Here is a 20236-nt window from a genome sequence, read left to right as displayed (position 1 = left end):
CCTAGGACAGCCCAGGAACTTTATTGTGAGTGCCTTGGCCGTGAGTGCTTAACCTCAGATTCTGTTTAAGATAAGTGTTTTCTTATGGAATTCTGTGCTCAACAAGTTAGAGAGTGCCAGCCATTCCAAAGAATGTAAGGTCTTCTTAGGAGATAGCCTTTTTTTTTTTTCTTTTTTTAAACATTTCTTTTATAAGGAGATGACGATTTTGAACCAATCTGGAACAGTGGCTGTCAGCTCTGCCTTCACATTAGAGTCTACTGGAGATATTTTTAAAAAATATTACATTTTAAAAATACTTATTTATGTGTGTAGGTACACTTGGTGTGGTGCATGTGGAGGACAACGTGCAGGAGTGAGTCAGTCCCCTGCTTCCACCATGTGCATTCCAAGGATGGTCATCAGACTTAGGGACAGTGGAATCTCACCAGCCCTCTGCTAAGGATTTAAAGAACACATGTTTTTATTATCTTTCTTGAGCCTGATTTAATTTGTCCAAAAAGAAGGGAGCCCTATGACTCTGCTTTTTAAGTCTGTAGAGAATTCTAATGTATGTCAAACATTTAGAATTACCAATCATGAGAACTCAAACCTAATCTAGGGGCCTTAGATTGAACTCCTGCCTCTGCTAACTGGCCTTGATTAAGAGTGTGTGTGTGTGTGTGTGTGTGTGTGTGTGTGTGTTTGTTTTTGCTCTTTTGGCTTTTTTGTTGGTGATGGTGTATTTTGGAGGCAGGGTTTTTCTGTATAGTCTTGGCTGTCCTGGAACTCATTTTGTAGATGAACTGGCCTCAAACTCGCAGAGATTCATCTGCCTCTGCCTCCACCTCTGGTGCCACCCCCCACCCCCCATGATTGTTTAACTTAGGTAATAAAAACACAGGCTATATGAAGAAACTAGGAGATTGTTTTATTCTTGTTTAAAGTTTTAGGGTGTGTGCGTCTGTGTTTGTGTATGTAGAATGTGAGGATGTGAGCGAGCAGGCATGCACTGTTCTCACTCTTCTCTCTCCTGCTAGGCTACAGGGTGTGGGGATTGAACTCAGTTAATCAAGCCTATGCATAAGTGTCTTTGTCCATTGAGCCGTACCTCTTGTTACTCTTTCTTATGTGATATATAAAAATACTGTCTATTTAACTTTTATAATGCTAGAACTGTTTCCTTTGGAACATAGTGTAACTCATAATATCTATTCAAAATTAGAAAGATATTATAACATAGTAGTTTTTGCTTCTCATGCTTTACTTAAGGTTGGAATTTAGTGTTTCAAGTTTAATGGATGTTAAGAAATGTAGTAGTTGTCCAGTCTACTAATTTTGGGAAATTTAGCAGGGAACAAATACTTATTTAAATCCTTCATGAGTTAATGTATTCTGTTCTATTGAAAATATAAAACAAAGAAGATCTTTAACGAATTTATTGTTAGCAGGGTATTTAATATATTTGTCACTTTAAATCAGAGGATGGCAGCAGGAGCAGTCACCCTCCTTCCTCTCGGAGCAGTGGAGCACCACTTAGAGTACAGTAATAGCTTCCATTGCACAGAGCAACTCTGTACACCAGACGTGATCCAGCCCAGTCCTGACACGTAGCTTTGTACTCGTTAGCAGGCCGGCCTGTGTGGTAAATGCTGTGGAAGGGCGCTGGCTTACTCAGAAGTGGTGTGGAAGCAGAGTGTTGTGAAGAGACACTTCACACATGCAGCATGGGCTGTGAGGAAAGCTGCCTGCAGTTTGTCTTTGACTAGCCTCCTTTAGGCCATTCATGAAGGATGAAAGTGGAAAAGTTAATGTTGACTAAGCAATAGAAGCTTGAATGTCCAGCCAGTCAGTCGGGATTTTGAACAAGAGCTATTATTCTCATGAAGAGAGAGAGAGTGAGAGTGTCACTGCTCTTCTGAAGGAGCAGTCTGACAGTATTGAGAGCAGGGATGGGTCATACTGAAAGACAGCATTCCAGAGAAAGGGATTTTAATATTACAACTTATTCAGTGGAATTAGGAAGTGTGGAAATTGCTTAACAAGGAAGAGGAGTTCTATACCACATCTTGTCGATTTATTTAAAGCTCTATAGCCTTAAGTTGTACAGGGCCTAAGGAGAAGGTTGGAGCTGGTCAGGATACTGCCATGTACCAAAACCAGGCCACAACAAACCAGTTTGCCAAAGTGTGTGTGAGGTGAGTTCGTCACCTGCAGACTTGCAGGGCCAAGACATGTTTTGCACAATAAAAATTTTTTGTTGTTGTTGCTCATGACAAACCAATGAGGTGGATATTATTTTGTACAAAGAAATTGAATAATTTGTCTATGGCCACAAAACTAGTAGATACTGGAACCAAGATTCAGAGTTTTGTTTTGTTTTCTGTTTGTTTGCTTTGTCAGATGATTCACTCTGTAAAATATACCTATAACAGAGAAGATTTATGATGGCAAAATCAAGTGTTTCTCTTCTGTGGAAACCCATGTTATAACCAAAAGTTATAACCAAAACAGGCCCATGTAGATGGAACCAGGTGGGAGGGAGGCAGCGGCTTACCATCATTTGTGAACGCTTTGCCAGCTGGGTTTTTCTGCTGTCCCAGGCTGAAAGCCACTGTTCTGTGGAGAGGAGATGAGTGCTAGGTCTGGGGTCAGGCGCACAGCGAAACAGTGATCACCAAGTAATGGAAACCCCGGAAAAGTTTCACAGGCTGATGCTGCCACACCTTTCAGAGTTTTCCCCTCTGACTTGCCTAGGAGTAAGGAAGGGGAAGGAACAGACTATGTAGATATTGATATGGACCATAGTTATATTTCCTAGCTTCAAATAGAGAGCAGTGGAGATGGAATTGATGAGCTTGTGATTCCAAAGCTAAACACCAGATAGCTTGTGGTATTTGTTGAATATCCTTTGTTTAATTGCATAGATCTTGAATTATTGGGAGTTTTACATTTAATTTTCTAGTCAAGAGAATGGATGTCTCTTAAGTCTACCTTTAGCTTTGCCTGTGTTTAGAAAGACAACATAGAGATTGAACTGATATTTTGTAAACAACACAGTAAAGGTCAAATTGAACAAACACTTAGGTGGCATTTGTGTGTTGGGGCGCCCATGGCTCTTTTTCTCCAGCTGTGTGTGGTTGTAGAAGAGAGCATCATCATTGGACATGTCTTCAGCAAGGCACTGTAAGCAAAATTCAGATACTATTGAAAGAACTAGTCATAGCTGAGCAGTAGATGAGTCACCAGGTACCTGGTGCTATGCCAAGTATATTCCGTGGATCGAGCCATTTCACCTTCATATTTCTCTGTAAAATAGGTGCTTTTACTGTATTTACTTATGTGTGGACTGAGGCATCGGTGGTTCCATATCTCACTCAGGATCACAGAGCAGTCTGGCTGGAGAGGCCTGGCTCTCCATACCATAGCTGCTGAAGTAGACTGTGGTATGGCCTAAAAGACACTGCCGAAGTTAGGCTAGACAGCAGCTGTCTTCTGCCTTTGCTGCTACCTATATCCTACTTCCCCAGGCTTTTCTTAAAGAGGTGAAATATGACTGGAAAATGTTTCCTGTTTCACTGCTGCTCATTTGACTATAATGATTACATATACTGTTTATATACAGCATGCTATCTCAGCACCTGCATACAGTATACAGTATAGGCAAGAGTGGTTGGCACAGCCATCCATCCTTTCGAACAACACTGCTTTGTGCTAAGAAAGCTTAAGAATCTCTCCAGTTTTTCTTCTTGAAATAAATAATTATTGTCATCCATAGTTGTCCACTTGTGGTGCAGGATATTAGAAGATATTTGTACTATGCAGCTATCCTCTATCCCCTGACCAGCCTTCTCCACAAATGTTCTGAGTTTGGTATATATGAGACCAACCTTTGATTTTATTTTTTTAATTAAATAGTATCCACATTTGTTTAAGTGTGAAGTAGTGGTGTCTGCATGTTCGTGTGATTTCACTTTATGTCCTGCAGGTAAGCGACAGGACGTCCTTCATTTTTATGGCTAAGCATTGCCCATTATGTATGTTCCATGTTTACTCACCCATCTGTGCAGGGAGGAGCACCCATCCCTTCTTGGCTGCTGTTGTGAATGGTGCTGCAGGTGCCATGAAGATGAGGGTTCTCTTACGCACAGTGAGTTTCTCTTTGAATATAGACCATAATGGAGGTGTTGGATAGTAGTTTAGTTTCTGGAGCACCTTCCATATGTGTCCAGAGTGGACGTGCTAGTTCACACTTCACCAGCCGAGTGTGAGAGTTCCTCCTCCACATTCTCATCCATACGCACCCCCTCTTGTCTGTTGGATAGCAGTCCTTTCAATGGAGGGCACTGGTATCTCCTTGTGGTTTGGTTGATATTTTTCTGATGTTTAATGATGGTTATCATTTTTTCTAAATGTTTATTGATTTACACTTTCTTTTGGGAAGGTCTCTTGTTTTACATGCTTTTGGGTTGAGTTCCTTATCATCTGGGTTTTAACTCATGGATACTTGGCAAACATTTCCTCCCACAGGTGGGTTATCTCTGAATTTTGCCTATGGCTTCCTTCGCAGGTAGAAGATTTTCAGTTTGAATCCATCCTGTTTGTTACTTCCTGCTTTCCGGGCCTCGTGTCTTAGTTACTTCCTGGTATTTCTCTGTAGTCTTTTCATGTAAGGTGAGAGAAGCAGCTAAGTCAGTAGTACTGCAGTGAGTGTCCCCTTGCTGAACAACATCTCTTAATAGGTTTTTGCTCTTCCTGCTGTGCTGCAAGTCACCTCACTGCAGGTGGCATTCTGTGAGTTGTGTATTCTGTCCGGTTGGTCTGTTCCTGTCTCCTGCTGATTTGGATGTCATGGGTTTTTATGTAGGTGACTCCAGGTGTGTTCTTTTTGCTCACAGTTGCTTTGGCTTTAGTGGATATGTTGAGAATTACATATGAATTGTCAGGTTTAGTTTTCTATTTCTGTGAAGAAATAGATGATGTTAGTATGTTGGTAGTGTATGGACTCTGCAGATCACTTTGGTTAGTGTAGCCATTTGAACAGTGTTCTTCTAACCTGTCAATGTGGGGTATCTTTCTTTGGGGGAAAGGGGTCTTTCTCTTCCTTTTCTCTTTGTGCCTTCTTGAGTTCCTTTCATGGGTGTTTTATAATTGCATTGTAAAGATTATACCCTTACTTGGTTAAATTCTAGGTCGTACATTGTTTCGTTTTGTAGCTGTTGTGAGTGGATTGCTTTCTTTCTCAGCAACTTTTTTACTGGTATAGAAACGCTACTGATTTTTTTAATTGATCTATGTCATAAATACTTAATTGAATTTACCAATTCTAATTGTTTTGGGTGAAGTCTTGAGGTCTTTCTGTTTATGAGGTCATGTTGTTTACAGACAGAGACAGTTTTACTTCCTCCTTTCTTTCCCTTGCATAATTGCTTTAGCTAGGGCTTGTATAGAGTGCTGTATAGAGATGGTAAAAGAGAGTCTCCTTGTTGTATTTCAGATCCTAGGAAAATGGATTAGACAAATCATTAGTTATGTTGTTTGCTGTGTGTTTGGCACATACAACCTTAATTGTGTTATATAATCTTTCTGTATGTCCAATTAACCAGAGCTTTTATTGTGGAAAATGTGGATTTTTTCTTTGTTGGTTTGTATTAACTGTCTTTTTTTTTTTTTTTTTTTTTTTTTGGTCTGCTGGTGTAATACACACACTCACTGACTTGCCAGTCTTGAGTTATTCTGTAGTCTGTATTTAGAGACTGGGTGTTGGTCATGGTGTATAACAGTTTCAGTATCCTGTTGGGTTGGTTGCTGACATTAAGAAAGTTTGCGGGTGGTTCTCGTCAGAGATAGTCAGTAATTTTCTTTTCGTGTGTGTGTCCTTGTCTGGTTTCGGTGTCAAGGTAATCTGACATGAATTTAATAGAAGCCCTTCCCCTTTAAGTTTTTGGAGTATGTTAAGCATGTTTAATGTTATCTTTTTAGAAGTTTGGTAGAATTGAGCAGTGATGCTGGCCAATTCTTCCTGTTACTATGCCTTGCTACCTCATTGTTGGTCAATTTCCAGATTGTGGGTGAATAGTTATTTGTAGTAGTTTTCATGATTGAAAATAAGATGCCAGGCAACAGATATTATGTGGAGAAGTTTATTAAATGAGCATGGGGAGAGAAGGGAAGGTGGGGAGGAGAGAGAGAGGGGGGGGGGGGAGAAGGAGGGGTGAGGTGGGTCTGTTCTTTTATATACTGGGCAGGGCCATGACCCCATGACAGGTAGGCAGACTGGGGCAGAATCCTAATGTTCCTCCCTTTTCCTATAGTTAAAAAAGTGAGGATGTTGCATTGTTTTCATATAAGGTAAGTTAAAGTATATAAATGTGGGTAAGGAGGAAGAGAGAGATAGAAGAGGAGAGGAGAGAGAGGAAGAAGGAGGAAGAGGGAGAGGAGAGAGAAACACCAGATTATATAGTGAAGGGGAAGGAAAAGCTCTGCTTTGAAAGTTCAGGGTAGAGGGCAGGGTGTGTCAGCCACGTCCTGCAGCAGACAGGGCCAAGGGGTGCTGGGAGCACCTGGAGCTGCTTGTCCTGGGTCTGGCCTCTGTCTTTTTCTCCAGATTTTCAGGTAGCTTAGTCATCACCTTTGTGAAACTATGAAGCTCCTCCTTTGAATCCTAACAATAGTTCCTAGTGACTTTTCTGTGTCATCATCATTTTATTGCCTCTCATTTATTTATTTGACTCTAATCACCTCCCCCCCCCCCTTTTTTTTTCTTTCCTTTTTCAAGTCTTAATTTTGTTTGTTTCTGCTTTGGTTCCTCCTCTCCTTAATAATTTCCTGATTGGTTTGTTGTTTTTCTAGCTCCTTACGTTATCTTGTTAGGTTGTTTTAATTAAGTCTTCTTCCTATGTTTGGGTTTTGGGTTTGCTTTGTTGTGTGACAGGGTCTCACTGTGTTGCTAATCCTGCCTAGTTTTATGTCAACTTGACACAAGCTAGTGTTACCTGAAAGGAGGAGACCTCAGTTGACACAGTACCTCCATAAGATCCAACCGTGAGGCATTTTCTTAACTAGTGATTGAGAGGGGAGGGCCCAGCCCATTGTGGGTAGTGAGCCCATTATAACTAGTGCCATCCTTAGGCTGGCCGCCCTGGCTTCTACAAGAAAGCAGGCTGAGCAAGCCATAGGGAGCAAGCAAACAAACAGCACTCCAACATGTCCTCTGCATCAGGTCCTGCCTCCAGGTTCCTGCCCTGCTTGAGGTCCTGTCCTAGTTTCCTTGAATAGTAGACTACAATGTGGAAGTGTAAGCCAAAATAGCCCTTTCCTCCCCACGGTCATGGTGTTTTGTTACAGCAATAGTAACTCTAACTAAGACAAGTTGCCCAGGCTGGTATCAAATTCTTGAATTTTCCTTTACTATATGACATTAATTCCCAAAATGGTGCCACGAGAACATTCTTGAGTTGTGCCTAAATTATTTTGGTTGAGCAAGATGCTTTGCTTCCTTGGAAACTGGTTTCTGGTGATCTCTTAGCTCACCAGAGATTTAAAAAATGGGGTTGAGTGGGTGTTGACAACTCTCACCAGTGAGCCTGGGTTTCTTTCATATTTGCAATCCTCCTGCATCCACCTCCTGAGTGTTAGAACTATAGAGGTAAACCATTATTCCTATGTTGTAATGCCTTTTAACGTGTCCTTCATAGCCTGTTGTTGGATCTGGCAAAGTTTGAGCTGCTCTCTGCAAAGTGAATATCACTGTCACCAAGTAGATAAGCTTTTTATTTGATTTTCCAATTACATTTGTAGTAATCTGTAAAGGGAGCCAGTTTGCCACTTTTCAGCCTGGCTTCTGTAGGAGGGCAGATACTGGACATAACAGGCAAGCAGCTTCCAGTAAAGTGTTTGGAAAATATTACCTATTAAAAATATTTTATGGTTTCCTGCTGGGCTGGTTTTAAGTGAAATATGGAGGGGCGATTTATTTACTGTTTTCTCTGTATGTGCCTTTCTCTTCCCTGTTCTCTAATGAAGCTCGAAGCATCAAGCCGTTTATCAGAGATAATTACACAACAGATGGAACTTTTCTGATATATAATAGTCTCAAAGTGGAAGATTCTCTCCTGTAATAAAGAATGCCCAAACTTTAAATGTCTCTTGATTTTAATTTAAAGGGTTTTTTTTTCCCTCCAGTACATTTATTTATTAATTCTAAGGCTGGTTCTACAGCGCATGCTGCTTTCATTAGGGCCTTGTTCTGAAAGATTGGTACTTTGTGGTGCAGTTTGGGAATGTCTATTATGGGCTTTATTTAATCAAATAGCTGGCATTCAGGAGGCACTGTGGATGGTCTTTAAGTTAATTCTTGTCTGGGTGCAGGACTTGAGTGTTTGCTTGTATAAACTATTTCTGCTATATCTTATTCAGGTACCTGCAGTATCATTTGACCTTTGTCAAAAAGAAGAGCCCAATTAAAGCAAAACTATCATTTTCAAGTTCTCACCTGCTGCTCTCTGTCCTTCTTCCTCAACGTCAAACCCTGCTTTCAAGTAGTCTCATGAAACAAGACAGCATTTTCAAATTTTAGGTTAACAGAAATGACTAATTTGCCTGTTCATGTTTTCTTACTTAGCTTTCTCCCCCTTATTTATGTGTAGGGATGCCTCACATATTCTGATAATAAGTCTTTGTTAATTATAAATATGGAAATCATAGAAGGGAGCAATTCTCACATTTTAATATTTTGTGTTGTTCCACTTTTTCCTTCCCAGGAGTCCTTCCTTTGCCTACTTGACCATGCTGTGTGTGCTGCCTGCCTGTTGACACCATAGGCTTAGTTATCAGGTTGGCTGCTGTGTTTTGCAGTGCTTGTGCCAAAGTAGACGCTTGTGTATTTACTAATAGCTACAGAACTCCAATAACAGTGATATTGACAATTCTATTGCAGCTGTATATTTTCTATGCCATTGTTATTCATGCTAATCTCTTACTGAGCCTATTTTATATATTAAACTTTATCATAAACATTAAGAAAAACATAGTGATAGAGAGTTTGATACTATTTGCAGTTCCAGGTACCTTTTTATCCCCTGCAAATAAGAGGGACTATTACAACATTGTTCATTTTATCTAGGTTTCTAAATTATTGAGAAAAAATTACATGTTCTTAATTAAAAAATTTCTTCCATTGAAGGTATTCTAAACTTTAAAGTATATTATTACAACAAGTATACAAACTAAAAGTAACTCTGTGTCTCCGGGCACGCATGTCTGTTGTGCTTGCATAACATGTGAGCTAATGTATATGCGCAGTTGCATGGTGGGGTAGGGTGCCTGCAGAGGCCCAAAGCTGACATCGGATATTTTCTTCAGTTGTTCTCTGTCTTACTTGTTTAGAGTTATATTACTTGAGAGTCATGGATTCAGAGCTTACCTCTCCTGCCAATCTAGCTTGCCAGCTTGATCCAGGATTCTCTCGTTGCCTCCTGAGTGCTGGGACTATAGGCAGACTCTCATGTCAGCCCAAGTTTTAAGTGGGTACTGGGGATCTAAACTGTGTAAACATGTTTACACAGCAAGTATCTTACCTAGTAAACCAGCCTTTTCCTCAGCCCTACATTTTAATTTTAAGTTACCTGTAGCATTGTTTATAGTTCCTAATTTGCCTTTCTTTATAATCCTGAATGTAGTTGATAAACTGGGAGTTGCTGTTGCCGTTCTGTTTTTTATAGGATTATATCTATAATCTCTCTTCTTGCTTCTGGTATTTTCCTAGTACAAAACAACCTGCCAGATGCATTTGTCAGTGGGAGTTGTGTTAGAAAAGGAAACTCTCTTGTTGACTCACTATTTCCGGTGTGGATACTCAGATTCTTTTTTTAAGTAATATTTTTATTCTTTGAAAATTGCATCTATGTATGCAGTGTAGTTTGATTATATCTACTTCTCATTCACACACTGTCACCACCAAATCCTCCGCCTCCCAGCACATTGCCCTTCCAGTCTCATGTCCTCTTTCAGGTTCTTAATCGTGAGTCAGAGGTCCTCCCCCACAGCCAGCCCCAGTGTGGCCGCGTGCCTGCTCCTGCTGGAGCTAGTGCTTCCGTTTGCCCAGAAGTCACCTGCACTCACCGAGCCCTTCCGTTCACGCCGCCTGTGGCCCAGCTCAACACCATCTCACTCACCACGAGTGTTTCCATGAAGAAGCTCCTAGCCTGCTTATCTGTGACCTCAGCCTCAGATCGTCTTCCTGCTTTAGATTGGGGCTCTCGTCTCTCTCTAACAGCCTGTAGTCCAACCTGCAAACAAACAGAGCCTCTGTTTCTACAGTGCACTCCTTGACCTCAGAGCGCCTGCCATGGTGCTCAGTCAGTTCTTACTGTAAATATGTAGAGGCATTTCAGTGTTAAGTTTTGTACTCTTTAGAACTACTGTATATGGCGTGGTGGTGGTGCACGCCTTTAATCCCAGCAATTGGGGGGCAGAGGCTGGTGGATCTCTTCAGTTTGAGGCCAGCCTGGTCTACAAAGTGAGTTTCAGGACAGCCAGAGCTACAGAGAAATCTTGGGAAAAAAAAAAAAAAGAAATTCTTTGTATGTTTTGATACATTAAAGATCTCATTGGTTGAATTTTAAGTAGCTCCTATTTAATTTATTAATAACCAATAATAATAAATTTAACGTTTAATGGTAGAATCTAGTAATCACAAGGCATAAAAATTTGAAGTTGGTGTTTGTCACTGTGATAATTCTTTTCAGAGTTTTGATGTAATAAATGGCTCTGTGTGTCTGTCTCACCCTGTGTAGGTTGCCACCTGCCTCATATCAAGGAAGTTTCAGCTCATGGGTCTGTCTTTTATCTTCTGAATTTTCCCTTTTACTCTTTGTTGTTGTTGTTGCTGTTTTGTTTTTTTGTTTGTTTTTTTGTTGTTGATAATGCAAGAGAGGAGACTAGTGAGCTTCTAATACTGTTGAAGATCTCTAAGGCTTGAAACCTAAAAGGGTTGTTTCCGTAGTCTTCCCTAACTGCTATAAGATTGTACAGTTCCTGTTGATCTGACTGGATTTTGAAGCACTCTTGTCACTTACTAGTGCTTTGCAAATAGATTCAAAAAAACATTCTTATTAGATCAAACACTGCACTTGTCTGAAGGTAAAGGCCACAGTGAACAAGCACATATGTCTGTGTTGCACCAACTTAGCTTTTGCAGTTGTCATGTTTTTGTTCAGTATAGGTACAGGAAATGGTAACACTGATGACTTTAAACTAAACCCAAGCTTGATTTATGGCAAAAATGTTTGGCTAGAAAGTTGTGAGAGATGTGTCTACTTAGATGGGTTAGAAGTGGTCATTTTAACTTAGCAGAAGTTTATTTTGTGTTTATCCAATTCTTTGAAAATTCAGAGCTATCAGGACCCCTCCCCACCCAAAAAATCTCAACCATATAACTTTATATTTTATATTTATTTTCTCCATTGCTTTGTAAGTCATTTCATGTTTCATTCCCTCACTAGGGATACCACTTTAGTAAAGGAGTTTTAGAATTTCAGAATATCAGTATAACCCTTTGACTTCATGATTCACATTGTGACATTCTCAGTCACTCATGGCAAGGAGAAATTCCTTAAGACCTGGCAGTGTAGATTTCGTGCAGGGTCTTTCAATCAGTGAGACTCTTAACACACTGCCAGCAACAGTACAGGGCTCTGGAGGGACTGAGCAGGGGTACAGAGAGGGCCCTGTGTCCTTGGTTCCTTTTAAAACTGCATGGGGACAGTTCCTGCAGTCTGGATAGCTGTCTTGTTTGATTCTTCCCACAGGCTCTTAGAAACAGTACCCACAAACCACAGCTTCTGAGGAAGGCACAGAAGCTCTTTGCAATTCCCAGTGTAGACAAGATCTGTGAGTGGTCTTACTGCCTTCGTTTTGTTTATGACTGTGTTGCCTGTGTGCATGCATGCACACTGTGTGCATGAATGTCCATGGAGGCCAGAAGAAGGCATCAGATCTCTCCACTACTCCAGTTAACAAGCAGTTATGAACAACCACTGTGTGGATGCTGGACCCAAACCCAGGTCTTCTGTGAGAACAGCAAGTGCTCTTAACTTTTAAGCAATCTTTCCAGCCTGTTAGATTTATTTTTTTTTTTTCATTTTTAAAAGAAAAAAGCTGCATACCTTTAATCCCAGCACTGAGTTTGAGGCCAGTCTGGTCTATAGACAGAGTGAGTTCCAGGACATCCAAGGCTACACAAAGAAACTCTGTCTTGAAAAACAAAAGCGGGGGGTGGGGGGGAGGAAGGGAGGGAAAAAATTCTCCCAATGTCGAGTATCTCGTCAGTGATATGAAAATAATGATTGTGGCAGTGGTAGAAATGCAAATATTCAGATCCCATTTGGGCCTTAGTTAAGCCTGTAAATAGTCAGAATCAAAGCCTAAATTAGATGGGTGACAGCCCCTGATTTCATATCCATATTAAATGTGTTTTGTCATGAGGCAACAAAAGCAGTGTCTAAAATTAGAAATGATTTTTTTAAAAACTTTTCTCAAAGGGGCTCTGGTTGTGGCCCCTAGGATGACATCTCAGTTCCCTGCTTTTTGTACTTAGGCTTTGTCACATTCTCAGCCTGAAGAGCTGGCACTGCACACATTTAGCTGCTTACCTAGGCTGAGTGGAGTTCCTCGAAGCAGTGCAGTCTTCCTAGATAAACAGCAGAAACCAGGGTGCCCTGGTTGAGAATGGTGACTATGACATTTATGCCACTTGGCTTTATTTACTTACATGTTAACATATTTTTAGAATGGACTAGTCTCTGCCAAGAGGAATGTGAGAGTATTGCCTTGAGGGTGTGTAGGAGAATTGAAAAAAAATCTATCAACCTTAAGGGTGCACTGTTGAGTCCCATACCAGAAGTTCTAAACTGCTCTGAGAAGCTCTTGCACCCCTCTCAGGATCTCTGTAGTCCGTCTGACTTTATACAGTGTGAAGGCACATCCCGTCTGCAGGAGCACTGCAGCAGGTGAGCTGCAAAACTTGAATGCCATCTAAGCCTGGAACTCTAGTTTTTAAAATAATTGTGTTTCATAAAAGTATTTTTATTAAAACGTAATTTGTTAATTTAAATGAAACAGTAATATTTTGTGTTTTTAAATTTCAGATAGGTATCATTCAGTATAGTACATGTAAACAAAAATTCTTTGTGATCCTCAGTCATTTTAAATATAAAAGGCTTACTTAAGGACTGAAGATTTTAAAACTGCCATGTTAGATTAACAAGCAAATGTGGTTTAAAAAAATCAACTTTAATTAATATGACAAATTTTCTTTTCACAGGCAGGATAGCTGTGTATGTATAGTAAGGCCTGCCCACTTCGAAAACCTTACACCGTTCAGATCTAAATTAGGGATTTATCAGAGATCATGCAGTAAGTTAGGGTTAGAGCTTGTCAGAGAGCAGCACTTATATTCTGTAACAAGTCTTTTTAACAGTTCAGTTTAGAAGTTTCATATGGAAAAATGGAGGGCCATCATCTGTCCTGGGTTTTGGTAAACTTAGATTCCTACTTATTATATCCTCATGTTTATTTGTGTTTAATCAATAGAGCCTTGCATTCCCACTTATGTAGATAGATTAGGCTTGTCCCTTCTGATTATACCATCTCCTGAATTGCAGGTATAAGGTGATTGGGGGTGAGGAGGAGTTCTTTTCTAAAATGGTGACTTGTTCCTTCTGCTCCTGGTTGTTATTTTTGTCAGTGCTTTGCCATTTTAAAATCACCACATACGTGTTGAAAGTTTTCAGAGGGAGCCTACTTTATTACTCAAGAAGTAGATTATTCCAGTATTTTTGTGTTTTTATTTTTAACATGACAAGATACAAGTTTGTTTGTATTGCTCAGCGCGCGCGAACACACACACACACACACACACACACCTTTGAAAAGCTTCATCAGCAAACTCAATTCTGAATCTAGAGAGGAGCGAAGTATAGCTGTTGGATCTGCCTGAGGTCACCTTTAGAACGGTGAGCCTGAAAAAGTGAGCTGCTGCAAAGTAAACAGTGTGCGGATTATGATGGAGTGAAATTGACCAGCTGGTTAGAAATGGATAATTTATTTATAAAAAGCCTACAGTGAAAAAAAAAAAAGCCTACAGTGCCTTTCGTTGGGAATTAATTAGATACTGTTATGTAAATGTCATGTTAATTAAGCATGAAAATTGAAGTGTTATAAATCTGCTCAAGGAGTGGCTATTTTTGTGTATTAATGTTTTATAGTTACCTTGGAAGCGATGATAGTAGAATATTTGATTATTGGGCTTTTGACAATTTTAGCTGACTGACTCCTTGACAGTACATTTTTTCTAACTGATGTGCACATAGTTTAACTACAGGCAGTGAAGGCTGATGGGACAAGGAACCATAAATTACAACCATAACAGCTGTTTTAGCAAAACATTTTAAAGTGGATTCTTGATCTCTACTTGAAGGTAAAGGAGAAATACTGTTTTTTTCATGTTTGTTTTGCCTTGGGTTTTGAGTGCTGGGAAGCATTGCTTGTCCAAGTGTTGCTATCCCCTATGCCAGTGCTGTTCACTCCCTAGTCATGGTTGCCTGATTGTCTGTGCAATTGTTCGTACTGTGAGGTGTCTTGAGCATGTTCTTGTTGTTTGTTTTTAAACATACTCAACAACTCTAGAAGATTGAACATTTTCAGATTCTGCTGCTTCCCTTTGAAATGTGAATGTTGGTAATTAATGGCATACCTTTATGTAGTCCTTATTTTTACAGGTTACCACAGTGGCTCTTAACCTGTGAGTCATGACCCCTAATTAGGAGCATGGGGTGTTGACCAGTAGGGGTCACTTAGGACCACTAGAAAACACATATTTATGCAACAATTCAGAACAGTAGAAAAATTATAGATAGGAAGTGGTAACGAAAGTAATTTTACAGTTGGATGTCATGACAATATAAGGAAAAGTATTAAAGAGTCTCAGTATTAGGAAGGTTGAAAGCTACTGGGTTACAGTGAAATGTGAACATGCACATTTGTTGCATGTCTTCAACCTCACAGAACTGAAATCAGTAGTTTCCCAGGAAAATCCATTGCTCTGTTGGATATGCTATTTTAAAAAAAAAGTTTGTTTGTTGGGAATACAGCTGAAGAATAGCATTTTGTAGTAGTATTGACATTTCACATGTGGCCTTGCATTAAATGTGACACCTTTAATACCATCATAGAAACAGCCTTGGAAGGAAAGAAAGGACCTGCAGACTTCCTGATTACAAACCACAGGCTCCCCTAAGCATTATTCACTTACAGTTACAAAGTAAATTGAGAAAGTTGGCATTTTAGAAAAGAGTCTTCTGAATATAACATCTATGCTAGTCTGTTATTAAGCACCTCTAATGAATCTTGGGAAAATTGGTTACTCACTTTAGCAGAGGAAATAAAAAAGCATACATGATGGTTGGCTGAAAGGCAGTTCAGGATTCTTTGTGAGATTTTTTTATTTTTTATTTTCTTGTTGTGTAGCTTAGGCTGATGTCCGACCTGAGACCCTCCTTTCTCATTCTCCCAAGTGTTGAGACTGTGCTGCCAGGTCAGTCAGCTCAAGAGTCGCTAGCTTCCCTGACAGCCTGTCTTACTCAGGGTTTCTACTGCAGAGAGAAGCACCATGGCCACAAAAAGCAAGTTGAGGAGAAAAGGGTTTGTTTGGCCTACACTTCCATCCTTCATCACTGAGGGGAGCCAGAATGGGAACTCAAATAGGGAAGGACCCTGAAGGGAGGAGCTAATGCAGAGGCCATGGAGGGTGCTGCTTACTGGCTTGTTTCTCATGGCTTGCTCAGCCTGCTTTCTTACAGAACCCAGGCCCACCAGCCCAGGGGTGGCCCCACCTAAAATGGGCTGGGTCTTATGGAGACATTTTCTAAATTGAAATCCTTTCTTTTCAGATAACTAGTTTGTGTGTCAAGGTGACATAAGGTCAGCCAGCACTGAGCCCAGTATATTAAACAAGAAACTTTGTGACTTTTAACATAAGTGCTCAAGTTAGCTGTAGTACAGGCTACAGATGTGGCACAAAGTTTATAGCAGTGACTGCAGGTTGTGCTGAGGTGATCACTCCACAAACCTCCTGATTTCAGAGCACAGAATAGTGAGTTTTCTACAACAGAGGTGCTCTGTGCCCAGCACTGTAAGAGGATCCTCTGGACTGCTCAGCGGGACACACTGAGGTCTCTCCTAGCATCTGGGCTCCTTGTCTTGAAATTCTAAGCACTAAATATTAATGCCTTTTTGGTGTCACCAGTTGTCTTGAGCCTCTATGAGTCACAGAATCATGATTTTAATTGCCCCTTGCTTAAAATGTATTTATTTTCTATGTCTTCCATCTCATCTGTGTAACCCACAGTCCTGCAGTGGCTTCCTTGCCTCACTCTTGTACTGACTCTATTCCATCCTGCTTCATAGAGCTAAGATGGCCAGTAGTGGAGCAGAGTTCACAGTGAGCTGTAGGTACATGTGGCAGCCCCTTCAGCATTAGAGAATTCAGAGAGGAACACTGGTCCTCCTTTGGTGGAGTAGACACCTTCATTTTGACCCTTGCCATCAGCCACCATTTTGTTTACTGGAACCACATGGGACATACAATATTTTTCTTGTTGACAGAAACCTTTTCTCATAATTATGTACATTCATTTTTAACAGTTGATCTGTAATTGTTTATGAGCAGATTCTGTTCTCTCTAGTGGCTAGTCCTCCCCCCCACTTCAAAATTGTGTGAGTTGCTGATGGAGGTGAGATGGGATGGGCTGTCACTCACCTTTGATTCCAGTACTTAGGTGGCAGACAGAGGCAGATCCCTGTGAGTTCCAGCCTTATCTACAGAGTTCCAGGACAGCCAAGCAGTCAGAGCTACACAAAGAAACCCTGTCTCAAAAAAAAAAAAAAGGTGTATGTGGTTTGGATGACACATAGTTAACATAAGATGCATATGTGGTGCTCACAGGCTTTTGAACTGTGCTTTAAAGTGTTTCTTAGATTACTGTCTGTCAGACCAAAGTTAATTCCATGTTCCCCATTTATAATATTGCCCAATTATCAAAGCTGGGATATATTATCATTGCCAATTACTCTTGTTGTCAGTTTTTTCGAGGCTCAACTGTGGTTGTGTTTTTGCTTTACTGTAATGGAGTGAATACATGGGGTTAGGCTGCTGCTTTAACGAGCCCTCTGGAGAGCACTTTCATGGTGATGGATGTTGAGCTGTGCTCTGGAGCTGTAAGGCTATTTGCATTTTTTTGCCAAAGCCTACAGAGATTTATTGACTAGGAATTTTTTTTTTTTACAGAGGTAAACTTAATACCTTCAGGTGAGGTAAAATTTCTTTTATTTGATAATTACCTGGGCATTTGCAAGCATGGGGTGTACATTCACGAGTTCCAGACATTTATTTCATTATTTTGGTCCCATAACTTCTCCCTCCTCATTTTTCCTCTTGGATTGCTTATTGATGTTCTTTAAGAAAGCGTTCTGATGCCTCTAATCCCAGCGCTCTTGAGACAGAGGCAGGTGGATCGCTGTTGAGTTCTGGCCAGCCTGGTTTACAAAGCGAGTCCAAGACAACCAAGGCTACACAGAGAGACCCTGTCTTGGGAAAAAACAAACAAACAAACAAACAAACAAACCAAGCATTCTGATACATTCTTACTGACAGTTCTGCACAGCTCACTGTGTTGTGGTAATCCTTGATCCTAGACAGATACTGAACTAGAATTAAAGAAAATATCAGCTATTGTAACTTCTGTTACTGTAACTGTTACTATTTATAGTGATCTAGCTGGCTTAGAAATGGACATAAGTCTCCTATTCCATCAAGAGTTCCATATCTTGAAGCAACCATTAAAGAAAGTGCTAAATCTGGAAAAATCCTCACACAAAACATCCAAGAAATCAAGGACACCATGAAGAGAAGAAATCTGAGGATAATAGGCATTGAAGAAAGAAAAGATGCCAGACTCCAAGGCTCAGAAAATTTCTCAACAAATCATAGAAGAAAACTTCCCCAATCTAAAGAAAGAGATGCCTATAATCATACAAGAGGCCTATAGAACACCAAATAGAATAGACCAGAAAAGAAAAACTTCCCATCACATATTAATCAAAACACAAAATTTACAGAACAAAGAAAAAGTATTAAAAGCTTCAAGGGAAAAGGGCCAAATAACATTTAATGGCAAACCTTTCAGAATTACACCCAACTTCTCAGCAGAGACCATAAAACCCAGAAGGGCCTGGACCAGAGATCCTGCAAACCCTAAGAGACCACAGATGCCAGGCAAGACTACTTTACCCAGCAAAACTATCAATAACCATTGACGGAGAAAACAATATATTCTATAACAAAAACAAATTCAAACAGTGCCTATCCACAAATCCAGCTTTACAGAAGGTACTAGAAAGAAAACTCCACCCCAAAGGGACAAGCTACAACCAAAACTACATAGGAAATACATAACAACACCATTGCAAAAACACAACCACACAAACACTCTGCTGGAACCAACATCAAAATTAAGAACCAGTCACTGGTCATTAATACCTCTCAACATCAGTGGTTTCAATTCTCCAATAAAAAGACACAGACTAACTGAATGGATGCATAAACAAGATCCAAGATTCTTCTGCATTCAAGAAACACATCTCACCCATAAAGATAGACATTACCTCAGGGTAAAAGGTTGGAAAAAAATATTCCAAGCGAATAGTCACAAGAAGCAAACAGGCATAGCCATTTTAATATCTAACAAAGTAGACTTTCAAGCAAAATTAATCAAAAGGGATGAGGAAGGACACTTCATATTCATCAAATGTAAAGTCAACCAAAATGACAACATTTATGCTCCCAATGTAAGGGCACCTACATTTGTAAAAGATCTATTAACAAAGCTTAAACCACACATCAATCCCCACACAATAATAGTGGGAGACTTCAACACCTCACTCTCACTGAAGGATAGGCCAATGACACAGAAACTAAGCCGAGAAATAACATCACTAACCAGTGCCATGAATCAAATGGATCTAACAGATACCTGCAGAACCTTTCACCCAAACAAAAAGGAATATACCTTCTCTGCACTCCATGGATCACATAGTAGGTAACAAAGCAAGCCTTAACAGATACAAGGGGATTGAAATAATACCTTGTATCCTATCAGATCACCATGGACTTAGGCTGCACTTCAACAACAGCAACAGAAATAACAAAAAGCCTACATATATATGGAAACTAAACAACTCTCTACTTAATGACACCTGGGCAGGGGAGAAATAAAGAAACAAATTAAGGACTTCCTGAAATTCAATGAAAATAAAGGAACAACATCCCAAATTTATGGGATACATTGAAAGCAGTGCTAAGAGGAAAATTCATAGCACTAAGTGCCTTTAAAAAGAAATTGGAAACATCCCACATAAGCAACTTAACAACAGAGCTGGAAGCCCTAGGAAAAAAAAAAAGAAGCAGAAACACCCAAGAGGAGTAGACATCTAGAAATAATCAAACTCAGGGCTGAAATTAGTAAATTAGAAACAAAGAAAACAGTCCAAAGAATCAACAAAACCAAGAGCTGGTTCTTTGAGAAAATAAACAAGATAGACAAACCATTAGCCAAACTAAAAGGCAGAGAGACAGTATCCAAATCAACAAAATCAGAAATGAAAAGGGAGACATAACAACAGACACTGAAGAAATGCAAAGAATCATAAGATCCTACTTCAAAGGCATATATGCCACAAAATTTGAAAATCTAAGGGAAACGGACGATTTTCTTGACCAATTCCACTTGCTAAAATTGAGTGAAGAACAGATAAACAAGCTAAATATCCCATTTCCCCTATAGAAATAGAAGCAATCATTGATAGTCTCCCAACCAAAAAAAAAAAAAAGCCCAGAGCCAGATGGTTTCAATGCAGAATCATACCAGACCTTCAAGGATGTGCTAATACCAATACTCTTCAAGCTACTCCAAAAGATAGAAATGGATGGAACATTACCAAATTCATTCTATGAGGCCATAGTCACATTGATACCTAAACCTCACAAAGACCCAACAAAGAAAGAGAATTTCAGACCAATTTCTCTTATCAACATTGATGCAAAAGTACTCAATAAAATACTCACAAAACGAATACAAGAACACATCAAAGATACCATTCACCATGACCAGGTAGGCTTCATTACAGGCATGCAGGGATG

At 39.9% G+C, this 20236-nt stretch overlaps 1 protein-coding gene and 1 long non-coding RNA gene across 3 annotated transcripts in view; both read left to right on the top strand.

Annotated features, from left to right (window-relative positions):
* Positions 1 to 20236, top strand: part of ZFAND3 (zinc finger AN1-type containing 3) — a 206571-nt gene that overhangs the window by 133226 nt on the left and 53109 nt on the right. The gene's annotated exons all lie outside the window — the stretch shown is intronic.
* Positions 2 to 19931, top strand: LOC311581602. The gene is made up of 2 exons (XR_014773818.1): positions 2 to 4306; positions 14126 to 19931. It is a non-coding gene; the product is annotated as an uncharacterized lncRNA (long non-coding RNA).

Source organism: Acomys minous (assembly GCF_964271855.1).
Source record: "Acomys minous genome assembly, chromosome: 13".
NCBI classification, from domain to species: Eukaryota; Metazoa; Chordata; class Mammalia; order Rodentia; family Muridae; genus Acomys; species Acomys minous.
The sequence above is the reverse complement of the archived record's forward strand: the minus strand, read 5'-3'. Positions and strand labels throughout refer to the sequence as shown.